We start from the raw sequence: 13,486 nt of genomic DNA, 5'->3' as shown, positions 1-13,486 counted from the left end.
GTTTCCCTTGCAATTGTTCTTGTTGGATCTAGGAAGGCATTGAGATCTAGACTTGGTTTTCTAGTCTCTTGGGTCCTGAGATCCGGATTTCCCATTTCCCATTCTCTGTTTACTACTTCTCAAGCTTATTTACATTTCTATTTTAAGATCTGGTTCAATTCAAGTCATTCTTTACTTCTCTGTTTGTTGCTATTTTACTTTTCCTTGTTTAATTTCAGCAAGTCCAATTCCCAATTCCCTTTACAATTCAAGCCATTTACATTTCTTGCACTTTAAGATTCCGCAATCTACATTTCTTGCGTTCTAAGTTTCTGCCATTTAATTTATTGTTCTTTAAGATTTAGCACTTTAAATTTCAGTTATCTTTACTTTCATGCAATTTACCCATTCCCTTTACTTTCCATGCAATCTAAATTCTGCAAATCACAAATCACTCAACCAAATCTTGATTCGCTTGACTAAATCAACCACTAAACTAAAATTGCTCAATCCTTCAATCCCTGTGGAATCGACCTCACTCCCGTGAGTTATTATTACTTGATGCGACCCGGTGCACTTGCCGGTTAGATTTGTGTGTTTGGAATTCGTTTTCCAAAAATACACATCAAGTTTTTTGGCGCCGTTGCCGGGGATTGATTAGATTGACAATGATTAAGTAAAGTGGAGATCTAGATCAAGCACTTTTTCTTTAATTTTTGACTAACCCACTAACTGTTTGAAGTTTTGTCTCAACTGACTACACTTAATTTTCAAGAGAATCACTGTGTGTTCCGTTGTTGATTTATATGTCACAGGGAAGAAGAACAGCCAGAGGGAAGGATATCATTGAAGAAGGAGTTTCTGAGAAAGAAGAACACCACAACATGAAGCCACAACTCATTACACTAATAGAGAACAATTGTTCCTATGGTGGAAATCCATTGGAGGATCCTAAACAGCACCTATCCATTTTTCTGAGGACCTGTGGTGTTGTCAACTTTGATAGTATAAATCATGATGCCTATAAGCTCTTGCTATTCCCTTTTTCACTAAAGGATGAAGCGGCACAATGGCTTGAAACTTTTCCCCAAGGAAGTATCACTATTTGGGATGATTTGGTTGCCAAATTTCTAGCCAAATTCTCCTCATCCCAACAAAACATCAAGATGAAAGAGGGAATACATCCATTCATACAAGGAGAGGAAGAACCATTGTTCAAAGCATGGGAAAGATACAAGAAAGCAAATGACAAAGTGGGTTTCCAAGCGTTCTATGAAGGATTAACCCCAGAAACAAGAAGAGCGGTGGATTACTTCTCAGATGACCTACTCAAAGCAACAGCAGCTGGCCAAGGAACTGCAGAGTTCAATGACAAGAGAGCCAATAACCAACATTCATTTGAGACCCCACAGAATGCAACTTCAGAAAAGGAGATAATGAATCTTGAAGGAATGAAGGCAGTCATGAATCAAAGCAAACAGCTACATCAGCAAACTCAGCAACAATTGGAGTCAATAGCTAGACAAATTGATTTTCTCCATTCTACTACAGTGAAGGCACAATTTCCACCATGGAAGCCACATTCTTATCTAAGAATGAGGGAATCTCAACATCAGGAACAAAGGGACTTCAACTACAACAACCCCAATTTCTCAAACCTGCAAAAACACCACCATACCAACAACAATCACTACATACCACCACACTACCCACCCTTCCAACCCCCAACACCCCACAACCAACCAATCTCACAAGACTCTCAGAGGATCACCAATCTGGAGATCTTAGTAGAAAGAATGATGAAACATCAAGAGATGATAAGTAAACACCAGGAGGCCTCACTCGGGAGAATTGAGGGGCAAATGGAACAATTAGCTAAGAACCTCACAGAAATGATTGAGAAGAGGGCTAAAAGAAAAGAATCACTCATCCAGGATGAGCATCACAAAGCAAAGCCTCACTTAGGAGGACAATGGGACAAGGAGAAGGAAGCTCAGAATCTGAGCTGAGCAAGCATGGAGGATGTCAAGCTAGTGACAATAAAAGAGCGCTTGTTGGGAGGCAACCCAACCGGAGGTAACCATCTTTTCATATCTATTTCAATAAAAAGGTTAATTAGTTTTATCTATATTGCAAGAAGCTAAGTTTGGTGTTGCACACCAAAACAATCTAAGGGAGAATGAAGGATTCTAAGTTTGGTGTTCCACCAAAATCTCATCATAAAACACATTCTCACTTTCTGCATAATGCTAGCTTCAAGCATTTAGATAAACTAGTTAACTATTTTGCTGTTTCCTAGTTTTCAGTTTTACTACTTTTAGCAAAGAAAAAGAGTTTCACATCTGGTTAGTTTGATGAACAAGAATCATTGGCAAGGTACTAAGTTTGGTGTTCCCACACCAAAGTAAGTACAAAGGCCCACAAATAAATCATGCATGCTAACCATTTCTCAAGTGCTTGGGGAACAAGCAACTTTCAATATCATTGCAGAGCATCATACAAGCTTTTGGAAGGATTAAGCATCATCAACCAAAGAAATGAAAGAGGAATGTGTGGATCAGTGATGATGATATGAGGAGTAAAGCAAGCGAACTCCAAAAGGTTGTATTGTTAAGTGATTATTTTACATCAAACACTGCTATGATTGAGAGTGGTTTTGTTTCCCTGATTATCTGTCTGTTTAGCATGGTTTCTTTTCTGAAATTCAATAAGCAAGATGCTTGATCATTTACAACATCATACTCTCCAAAACTTGTTTGCACTCAATTTTTCAAAAAAATGCATCACATGAAAGTTCTTTGAAAAGAAGGATTGAGGAATTAAACAATTTTGAGGCAAGCAAAAGATTAGGAGAAGTGGTGGTTCTAGTTGTATGATTATGTATTGAGGTTGCATGCTTGTGAAAACTTGCATGGGAGCTCATAGGCAGGACATGAAGTTCAAAGAAGTATTGTGGAGATTCTCAAAAATCTATTGATCCAAGAAGCAGCAAACAAAACAAAAGAAAATAAAGAAAATACAAAAGGAAAAAGAACATGGCCCAAGGCTCTGAGCATCAATTACTAGGCAGAAAAAGAAAGAAGAAACAAAACTCAAAGAGTTGTTAGCCTAGGAAATGCTTGTGGTTGAGTTGTGTCAAAGAAAGAGGCTTGAGCAAGTAAATCCTTAGGGGTGCTTTAACACCTAATACCTTAAAACCAACTGGTTTAGGAGTATTGATTGAAAGCTTATCTAAAGAGCTGCTTTGAGACATGACACTTAGAGTCGAGGCCAAAGCACAGAAACTATAAGCTGCTTCAAGGTGACTACATATAAAGAGATCTCCATGATACCATTTGGATGAAAATCCTAAGACCTAAGACTCCCAATATGTGAGGACTAGTGAGCACTGAAGCCCTTGTATGAGCATATAATTTAGAGTTCACCCCACTGTTACTTGATCACTTCACCCAAAGGACCTGACAAGTTGTTCTTCAATCCGTCTTAATTGAAAGAACCTCTAAGCATAATTAGTTTCCTTGCTTGGGGACAAGCAAGCTTTAAGTTTGGTATTGTGATGACAAGTCATCTTAGCCTAGTTTCACTAGCCTTTTTCTTTTGTTTTCAATTGATTTATGCACTTTCTTGAGCCATAAGCAAGCCAATTGGGTAGATTTTCATGCTTCCTTTGATTTAATCAACCATAGATGAATTAATGCAATTTCATGAGGTTTTATGCTATAATTGTCACATATTATGAAAGAATGAATATCTCATGATTTTGAGCATAGCTTTGATGTGTTTGGTTGATTAATGATAGGTGAAGAAAGCTTGGAGAAAGGTTGAAGCAAGAAGGAATGGCTAGGAGGAAGAGAGGACAAAAAGTTTGAGCAAAAGTTTGCCTCAAACTTTAGCTCAAACTTTTGGAATAAGTGAAAATGAACCAGGGAGCAAAAACCTGGACCAAAAGTTTGCCTCAAACTTTTGTGCAAACTTTTGGGCAAAAAGCTGGACCAAAAGTTTGCCTCAAACTTTCTGGCAAACTTTTGGCATCACAAATCAACACCCTGGAGAGCAAAAGTTTGCGCCAACGGTTGCCTCAAACTTTTTGGCAAAGTTGGCGCCATGAGTATGCAAGGGGAGGCCAACGTTTGAGCAAAAGTTTGACCCCAAACTTTTGCCCAAACGTTGGTATCAGCAAAATGGGGTGGCTGATGTGAAAAGTTTGAGTAAAAGTTTGCCTCAAACTTTTACTCAAACTTTTACTCAAGCTTTCATGATTCCAAACCCGGTTCACTTCGGTTCTTCTCCAAACTCCAAGAGCAATCAACCAAGGCCTCTATCAACCCAATTCCATCAAGAGCAAAGGCCCAATTGAAGGCTTGAAGACTATTTGAAGAAAGTGTATAAATAGCATAGGATTTAAGTTTTTCGGAGAGCTTTCTTTTCGGTTTTGATTAGTATACTTAGTAGAGAGCTCACTTTACATTTCTTGGCATTGTTGTTTTAATTCAAGAGAATTTGGGAGGAGAATTGATCTCTCTTCTTCCTTGTTCTTGCCCAGCACTCTTTACTTTTCTTGTCTTGGATCTTGGGTTGGAGAATTGAAGGAAATCTGTTTCAATCTCATCCTGAGATTTCTCTGTTTCATTTTACTGCATAATTGAATTTCCATTTGGTTAATTGCTTCTGTCTTCTACTTTCTCTGCAATTTACAATTCTTCGTTTCCCTTGCAATTGTTCTTGTTGGATCTAGGAAGGCATTGAGATCTAGACTTGGTTTTCTAGTCTCTTGGGTCTTGAGATCCGGATTTCCCATTTCCCATTCTCTGTTTACTACTTCTCAAGCTTATTTACATTTCTGTTTTAAGATCCGGTTCAATTCAAGTCATCCTTTACTTCTCTGTTTGTTGCAATTTTACTTTTCCTTGTTTAATTTCTGCAAGTCCAATTCCCAATTCCCTTTACAATTCAAGCCATTTACATTTCTTGCACTTTAAGATTCCGCAATCTACATTTCTTGCGTTCTAAGTTTCTGCCATTTAATTTCTTGTTCTTTAAGATTCAGCACTTTAAATTTCAGTTATCTTTACTTTCATGCAATTTACCCATTCCCTTTACTTTCCATGCAATCTAAATTCTGCAAATCACAAATCACTCAACCAAATCTTGATTCGGTTGACTAAATCAACCACTAAACTAAAATTGCTCAATCCTTCAATCCCTGTGGGATCGACCTCACTCCCATGAGTTATTATTACTTGATGCGACCCGGTGCACTTGCCGGTTAGATTTGTGTGTTTGGAATTCGTTTTCCAAAAATACACATCAAAATGCATTGCAAGTATAGCCCTTAACCAGCTAAAGTCTGCCTCACCAATTTAAAAAGGGTTGTCACAAATTTTAGAATTAAAAATACTGGGAGTATGAGTCTCAGGTCGTCTCCCAACAAGTTGCAGGAAAGAGTGCTATTTTATTAACTAGAAGTTTTCCAGAAAAGTTGAATTTTGATAATGAGTAAAAATAATTTTAAATTAAAGCAATAAAAATAAACTAAGAACAATTATTGATATTCTAAATAAAAAGCCTTGACTGGGGGAATGATTAATTGGAAGTTCTATCCTTATTGGAATCTTCTCAAGTGTAGTGTAAAGAGGTTATTTTTTTCACTTAGTTAACCCTTACTAAATAAAGGAAAGTCAAGTGATTGAGCTAACTCTTACCCGCAAATCCTAGTCCTCTCCCTTGGGAAGGTCTAGCGTTAGTAGGTACAGGATTAGCCAACAACGTCCAATTTAACTAAGCACTTGAGTATTCCAACTCAAGTGTCTCCTCTTAATCAACCCCATGTCAAGTAGAAAATCTACTCCATTGACATGGATATTATACTCATAAAAATATAAGAAGACATAATAAATTAAATAAAATAAAATAGAGAATTTATAATTAATTAAAAGTAAAAGTAACTCTATATATTAATAAATCCAAAATGCAACATACTTATTTGAATAGGGTCAATGATCAACATGAAAAGAGTAAAGGAATAAGGAAACAAACTAAAGTAGTGTCTTCAACGGAGGTAATAACTCTTCAGCATCCAAAATCCAAAGCGAAAGCATAAACTATCAATGTAAAGTTAATCTAGATTTAGATCTAAAACTAAAAGTAATCCTAATACTGAATGTGTGTGGATGCGTGTTGAGTCTCTGCATGTTCCCTAGCTTTAGTCTGTGTTTCTGGGCCAAAAACTGGGTTAAAATGAGGCCCGAAATCGCCCCCACCATATTCTATTATTTCTGCAGATCGCGCAGGTCGCGCATACGCGTCGTCCATGCGTTTGCGTCATTCATCAATTTTCCTTATCACGCGTTCGCGTCGTTCACGCGTTCGCGTCATTCGTGCAGACTCCACTCCATAATTCATGCCTAGCTACCCATAATTTCCCACTTTTACATTACATACTCATGTATTAACTTTTTCTTTTAATTTTCTTATCACATATGCATTGGAGCTTTACTTAACTTAGAATTGGGGTAATTTTGTCCCCTTATTTATTTAAATATTTATTGAATATTTTTAGATTTTTTTTATATTTTATTAACTAGGAAAATAAACATAGCTTATCAATGCATATGGATTTTTAATTTTTCTGTTTTACATGAGTAGGTACCCAAATTTCCATTATTTTATTAAGGTAAGAACATAACATATTCCTTTATTAACCCATGTTCCCACAATTTTCCCATGCTTAATTAACACACAATCTCTATCTTAAGCTAACCAAAGATTCAACTTGGGGTGTTTAATTGTTTTTCTGCTTAAGGCTAGTAATGTGGTAAAATATAGAATAAATGGGATTTAAAAGGCTCAAAGTGGCTAACAAAGGTAATTTAAAGGGTAGGCTTATTTGGGATAAGTGAGCTAAACAAGTAATGGCCTCAATCATATGCATGCATATAAATACATTAAGCATTGGACATATAGGATGGAACAAAATAAAGATTACAATCATAGAGAAGTGAACACACAAGAATAAAATATTTATAGTTAAATAATGTAACCATGTAATTAGGCTCAAAATCTCACGGGTTGTGTGTTCTTAGCTTTTTAAACTATGTCCCAATTACAACATCAAACAAATTTAACACAAAAGTTTTGATTTAAATTAGTGAAATTTTTCAAAATTAGGGTCTTAAGAGAAACTTATTATTTTTCAACTAAATAGAACATGCATGCAACTAATTATTACTATGCAATCTATCCTAAAGAAAAACTAACTAAGTATCCTATTTTATTGGTGTTTAGGAAAGAGAAGTTACCTCCGGAAGTCAGGTACTGACCGACCTCCCCACACTTAAAGTTTTGCACCGTCCTCGGTGCCATCTGTCAGGAACAAAGGGGGGCTGGTAGCATGATGAGCAGATAATTTATATGCTTTTTGGCATTGTTTTTAGGTAGTTTTTAATATGTTTTAGTTAGTTTTTATTATATTTTTATAAGTTTTTATTCAAAAATCACATTTCTGGACTTTACTATGAGTTTGTGTGTTTTTCTATGATTTCAGGTATTTTCTGGCTGAAATTGAGGGCCCTGAGCAAAAATCCGATTCAGAGGCTGAAAAAGGACTACAGATGCTGTTGGATTCTGACCTCCCTGCACTCGAAGTGAATTTTCTAGAGCTACAGAAGCCCAATTGGCGCGCTCTCAATTGCGTTGGAAAGTAGACATCCTGGGCTTTCCAGCAATATATAATAATTTATACTTTGCTCGAGATTTAATGGCCCAAATCGGCATTTTAAATTAGCATAAAAAATTTGGCGTCAAAACGCCAGAACTGGCACAAAAGCTGGAGTTAAACGCCAAAACTGGCACCAAAGCTGGCGTTTAACTCAAAAGCTTCAATGCTCAGCCCAAGCACACACCAAGTGGGCCCGGAAGTGGATATCTGCATCATTTACTCATTTCTGTAAACCCTAGGCTACTAGTTCTCTATAAATAGGACCTTTTGCTATTGTATTTTCATCTGATCTTATCATGGATCAATCTTGGTTATTCTGGTTCCCTCTCTGGGGCCGAAGCCAATGAACATTATTTTCACTTATGTATTTTCAACGGTGGAGTTTCTACACACCATAGATTAAGGTGTGGAGCTCTGCTGTTCCTCATGAATTAATGCAAAGTACTATTGTTTTTCTATTCAATTCAAGCTTATTCTTATTCCAAGATATTCACTCGCACTTCAACCTGATGAATGTGATAATCCATGACACTCATCATCATTCTCACTTATGAACGCGTGCCTGACAACCACTTCCATTCTATCTGCAATAGCTTGGGTGTGTATCTTTTAGCCTCCATTCCAAAAGATCGGAGTCTTCGTGGTATAAGTTAGAATTATTGGCGGCCAATCTTGAGATCCGGAAAGTCTAAACCTTGTCTGTGGTATTCCGAGTAGGATCTGGGATGGGATGACTGTGACGAGCTTCAAACTCGCGAGTGTTGGGCGTAGTGACAGACGCAAAAGGATCAATGGATCCTATTCCAACATGATCGAGAACCAACAGCTGATTAGCAGTGCGGTGACAGCGCATTTGGACCATTTTCACTGAGAGGACGGGAGGTAGCCGTTGACAACGGTGAAACCCAACATACAGCTTGCCATGGAAAGGAGTATGAATGATTGGGTGAAGACAATAGGAAAGCAGAAGTTCAGGAGGAACAAAGCATCTTCATACGCTTATCTGAAATTCTCACCAATGAATTACATAAGTATTTCTATCTTATTTTATATTTTATTCATCTTTTAATTATCAATTCTCCATAACCATTTGAATCTGCCTGACTGCGATTTACAAGATGACCATAGCTTGCTTCAAGCCGACAATCTCCGTGGGAACGACCCTTACTCACGTAAGGTTTATTACTTGGACGACCCAGTGCACTTGCTGGTTAGTTGTGCGGAGTTGTGACAAAGAGTTGAGATCACAATCCTCGTGCACCAAGTTTTTGGCGCCGTTGCTGGGAAACAAACAATCCCCGCGCACCAAGTTTTTGGCATCGTTGCCGGGGATTGTTCGAGTTTGGACAACTGACGGTTCATCTTGTTGCTCAGATTAGGTAATTTTATTTTATGTTTAAGCTTTTCACTTTTTATTTTCGAAATTTTTTTTTTTCTATTCTGTTCTTCAGAATTTTTAAGAATGAATTCTAGAGTTTCATAATGATTTGTTGAAGTCTGGCTGGTTGTGAAACCATGTCTAAACTTTTGGACCGAGGTTTCAACTTATCATCACAAGAGCTTGTTGATTTCTATCAATCTTGCTGTTGAATGTAATGATCTGCTAAAGTTTGGCTGGCCATTGGCCATGTCTAGTGTTTTGGACCGGAGTTTTCACTGAAAGCTTGGCTGGCTAGTAAGCCATGTCTAATTCCTGGACCGGAGTTTTAGACTAACATTGCATGATTCCTGGAATTCTTGTTAAAAATTTTGAAATCCTTATTTTTATTTTTCCAAATTAATTTTCGAAAAATTGCAAAAAAAAAAATTAATAAAATCATAAAACCAAAAATAAATTGTGTTTCTTGTTTAAGTCTGGTGTCAATTTTTAAGTTTGGTGTCCTGCATGCATTGTTTAATTCCCTGCATTTTTCGAATGTATGAATTATGTTCTTCATAAATCTTCAAGTTGTTCTTGATGATTCCCTTGCTCTGATCTTTAAATTCTCTTGTTTTGTGTGTTTTGTTGTTTCTCATATGCATTCTCAATTTGTTAGTATTTCTAATATGAAAATTTCTAAGTTTGGTGTCCTGCATGCATTTTTATTTGATCTTAGTTTTACATGATTAGTTTCATTTTGTTGTTTTTCATCATAAAAAAAATTTTAAATTTTTTTTTCAAAGTTTTGCCTTTTCAAGTTAATAATACAAAGAATTGAAGATTCAGAACATGCAGTAGAGGAATTACAAAGAAAAAGCTGAGCGTTCAAAACGCCCAGTGAGGAAGGAAAATTGGCATTTAAACGCCAGCCAGGGTACCTGGCTGGGCGTTAAACGCCCAAAAAGGTAGTATTTTGGGCGTTAAACGCTAGAATGGATACCATTCTGGGCGTTTAACACCAGGAGGGCACAAGAGGGAAGATTTTGTTTTTAATTCAAATCTTTTTCAAATTTTCATAATTTTTCAAAATCAAATCTTTTTCAAATCATATCTTTTCAATCATATCTTTTCAAAATCAAATCCTTTTCATTTTTTTACTATTTTCGAAAATCCTTGCTAACAATTAGTGATTTGATTCAAAAATTTCTTCCTTGTTAAGAAAGGTTCAATAATTGAATTTTAGAATCATATCTTTTAAATTTCTTGTTAGCCAAGACATTAATTTTAAAAATCAAATCTTTTAATTGTTTGTCAATCATATCTTTTTAAAACCATATTTTCTCAATCATATCTTCTCAACCACATCTTTTTCAAAAATGATTTTCACTCATATCTTTTTTTTATTTCTAATTTCAGAATCTTTTTCAAAATCACTTGATTACTTTCTCAATTTTAATTTTCGAAAATCATCAACCAAATTTTCAAAATTTCTTTTAATTATTTCAAATTCTTTTTAATTTAAAATTTTTAGTTTTATTTAAAAAATTTGTTTTCGAAAATGCTTCCCCCCTTCTCACATTCTTCTATTTAAGGGACTAACACTCCCCCTCAAATGTGCAATTCGGACTCCCTCTCTCTATAAGTTTGAATTCTCTCCTCTCTACCTCATCCTTCCATCCTTCTTTTCCTCTGACACATCAAGGAATCTCTATACTGTGACATAGAGGATTCCATACTTTCTTCTTCTCCTCTCTTTCATATGAGCAGGAGCAAAGACAAAGGCATTCTTGTTGAAGCTGATCCTGAACCTGAAAGGACCTTGAAGAGAAAGCTAAGAGAAGCTAAAGCACAACTCTCTGTAGAAGACCTAACAGAAATCTTTAAACAAGAAGAAGCCATGGCAGCCGAAAACAATAATAATGGCAACAATGCAAGGAAGGTGCTTGGTGACTTTACTGCACCTACTCCCGACTTCTATGGGAGAAGCATCTCAATTCCTGCCATTGGAGCAAACAACTTTGAGCTTAAGCCTCAATTAGTTTCTCTAATGCAACAGAATTGCAAGTTTTATGGACTTCCATTGGAGATCCTCATCAGTTCTTAGCTGAATTCTTGCAAATCTATGACACTGTCAAGACCAATGGAGTTGATCCCGAAGTATACAAGCTTATGCTTTTTCCCTTTGCTATAAGAGATAGAGCTAGAGTATGGTTGGATTCACAACCTAAGGAAAGCCTGAACTCTTGGGAAAAGCTGATCAGTGCTTTTCTGGCCAAATTCTTTCCACCTCAAAAATTGAGTAAGCTTAGAGTGGAAGTCCAGACCTTCAGACAGAAGGAAGGTGAATCCCTCTATGAAGCTTGGGAAAGATACAAGCAATTGATCAGAAGGTGTCCTTCTGACATGCTTTCAGAATGGAGCATCATAGGTATGATGGTCTGTCTGAATTGTCCAAGATGTCTTTGGACAACTCTGCAGGTGGATCTCTTCATCTGAATAAGATGCCTGAAGAAGCTCAAAAACTCATTGAAATGGTTGCAAATAACCAATTCATGTATACTTCTGAAAGAAATCCTGTGAATAATGGGACAACTTAAAAGAAAGGAGTTCTTGAGATAGATACTCTGAATGCCATATTTGCTCAGAACAAAATATTGACTCAGCAAGTTAATATGATTTCTCAGAGTCTGTCTGAAATGCAAGCTGCATCAGGCAGTACTAAGGAGGCTTCCTCTGAAGAAGAAGCCTATGACCCTGAGAACCATGCAATGGCAGAGGTGAATTACATGGGAGAACACTATGGAAACACCTATAATCCTTCATGGAGAAATCATCCAAATCTCTCATGGAAGGACCAACAGAGGCCTCAACAAGGCTTCAACAATAGTAATGATGGATGAAATAGGTTTAGCAATAGCAAGCCTTTTCCATCATCTTCTCAGCAACAGACAGAGAATTCTAAGCAGAGCCACTCAGACTTAGCAACTGTAGTCTCTGATCTATCCATGACCATGCTCAGTTTCATGACTGAAGCAAGGTCTTCCATTAGAAATTTGGAGGTACAAGTGGGTCAGCTGAGTAAGAAAATTACTGAAACACCTCCTAGCACTCTCCCAAGCAATATAGAAGAGAACCCAAAGAGAGAATGCAAGGCCATAAACACGTCCCACATGGCCGAATGCATAGAGGAGGGAAAGGCAGTGATTTCCACTGAGGAAGACCTCAATGGACGTCCACTGGCCTCCAAGAAGTTCCCTAATGAGGAACCAAAGGAATCTGATGCTCATACAGAGACCATGGAGATTCCATTAAATTTTCTTCTGCCATTCATGAGCTCTGATGAGTATTCTTCCTCTGAAGAAGATGAAGGTGTTACTGAAGAGCAAGTTGCTAAGTACCTTGGAGCAATCATGAAGCTAAATGCCAAGTTATTTGGTAATGAGACTTGGGAGGATGAACCCCCCTTGCTCACCAAAGAACTGGATGACTTGACTAGGCAGAGATTACCTCAGAAGAGGCAGGATCCTGGAAAGTTCTCAATGCCTTGTACCATAGGCACCATGACCTTTGAGAAGGCTCTGTGTGACCTAGGGTCAAGTATAAACCTCATGCCACTCTTTGTGATGGAGAAGCTAGGGATCCTTGAGGTACAAGCTGCAAGAATCTCACTAGAGATGGCAGATAATTCAAAGAAACAGGCTTATGGACTTGTAGAGGATGTCTTGGTAAAGGTTGAAGGCCACTACATCCCTGTTGATTTCATAATCCTAGACACTGGGAAGTGTATGGATGAATCCATCATCCTTGGCAGACCTTTCCTAGCCACAACAAAAGCTGTGATTGATGTTGACAGAGGAGAATTGGTCCTTCAAGTGAATGAGGACTCCCTTGTGTTTAAAGTTCAAGGATCTCCCTTTGTAACCATGGAGAGGAAGCATGAAAAGCTTCTCTCAATGCACAGTCTAATAGAGCCCCCACATTCAAACTCTAAGTTTGATGTTGGGAGGCCATCATCATGCTCTGAGTATCTGTGAGGCTCCATGAGAACCCACTGTCAAGCTATTGACGTTAAAGAAGCGCTTGTTGGGAGGCAACCAAATCTAATTTGATTACATCCATTTTCTATTGTTATTTTATATTTTCTGTAGGTTGATGATCATGTGAAGCCACAAAAACAACTGAAAAAGAAAAAACAGAATGAAAAATAGTATTAAACTGGGGAGAAAAGCTGGCGTTAAATGCCAGAAATGGGTAGCAACCTGGCGTTTAACGCCAGGATTGGCAAGCAAGGGGCGTTTACATGCCAACATAGTGCAGGGATGGGAAATCGTTGACACCTCAGGATCTATGGACCCCACAGGATCACCATCTACCTCATCTCTCTCTCTCTCTTCTTCACACCTTCCCATGACACCCTTCCCCAAATACCC

At 37.5% G+C, this 13,486-nt stretch overlaps 1 non-coding gene across 1 annotated transcript; it reads right to left on the bottom strand.

Annotated features, from left to right (window-relative positions):
• Positions 1-11,357: 11,357 nt before the first annotated feature.
• Positions 11,358-11,465, bottom strand: LOC148545613 (small nucleolar RNA R71). Its single transcript, XR_015901353.1, has one exon. It is a non-coding gene; the product is annotated as a small nucleolar RNA R71 (small nucleolar RNA).
• Between the last annotated feature and the right edge of the window lie 2,021 nt (positions 11,466-13,486).

Source organism: Arachis ipaensis, chromosome B9 (genome assembly GCF_059453495.1).
Source record: "Arachis ipaensis isolate K30076 ecotype BB chromosome B9, ASM5945349v1, whole genome shotgun sequence".
Classification (NCBI taxonomy): Eukaryota; Viridiplantae; Streptophyta; class Magnoliopsida; order Fabales; family Fabaceae; genus Arachis; species Arachis ipaensis.
Note: the sequence above shows the minus strand (reverse complement) of the source record. Positions and strands in the feature narration are given on the sequence as shown.